Genomic DNA, 981 nt, shown 5'->3' with positions numbered 1-981 from the left:
GAAGCACGCCCACATGTACACCCTTCTGTCTACATGAACACAAATGTTTGTGGCACTTTGTTAGGCTTAGTTAAAAGCCTATGGGATCTCGTCCACTACCTGGAAGTCATCTTGCCTGTTCAGTATGTGAATGGGGTGCTCTAGTGGGAAGACAGCTTTCCTGTCTGCTTGCACCCTTCTACCAGGTAATCTGATGATATTGGTAAACAACCCAGCCAGCACATACTTGATGTTGAAATAATCCAGAGATGTTGCTTTTCTCTTGTGTAAGTATCATGTTCCTTTTTATATGTATCAAAACTCATACTGAACAATGGATTCTAGGTTGTGAAAAAGGATTGATTTTTATACCTGTCTCTTTGCCTTTGTCCACTAGTTGAACAAAAAGTGCTACCAAGAGATTTTGCCTGGTGCCTGAAAAAATTCTTATAGGTAAGCCTTCTATGACATTTGTAATAGAACCCCTCCAATATTTAGACAAATATCCAATTAACTTTATAACTGCAAGTTACATTTAAAAATGGTCTATGATTTAAATCTTTGACCTGGTTGTCATATGGTGACTCAAACTGTTCTAAAAATATTAAAGAAAAAACATGTCATCTTTTGCTACCAGAATTCTGCTTCCAGTTTAATTTAAAATAATCTTGTAACATTCATCTTAACTCTCATTTTTGGTAAACTGAATTGCATCTTTTTTTTCCAATATCTGCCAAACAAGGGTTCATACTGATCAAGAAATAGATTATTTATCTTCAAGGGCCCTTTTGAGTTCTATGAGTTCAGAAACATCTTGTGATTTCAGATCTACTACTTGTTTTCTGCCATCTTGCTGTGGTCTCATTAGTATTATTTGCCTTGTGCCTAAGCTCCCCTATCCCTCATTCACACTCTGTCTCCCTTTTTCTCTCTCCTCCCCCTCTCTTGCAGCAACAGTTTTACTGAGATTTAACTTTTATACCATACAGTTCACTTTTTAAG

The 981-nt window shown here is 36.7% G+C and overlaps 1 non-coding gene across 1 annotated transcript; it reads right to left on the bottom strand.

Annotated features, from left to right (window-relative positions):
- Nucleotides 1-274: 274 nt before the first annotated feature.
- LOC130868733 (small nucleolar RNA SNORA40) lies at nucleotides 275-402 on the bottom strand. The gene has a single exon (XR_009056549.1). It is a non-coding gene; the product is annotated as a small nucleolar RNA SNORA40 (small nucleolar RNA).
- Nucleotides 403-981: the final 579 nt, after the last annotated feature.

Source organism: Chionomys nivalis, chromosome X (assembly GCF_950005125.1).
Source record: "Chionomys nivalis chromosome X, mChiNiv1.1, whole genome shotgun sequence".
In the NCBI taxonomy this organism is placed as follows: Eukaryota; Metazoa; Chordata; class Mammalia; order Rodentia; family Cricetidae; genus Chionomys; species Chionomys nivalis.
This window is presented reverse-complemented; position numbering and strand designations above follow the sequence as displayed.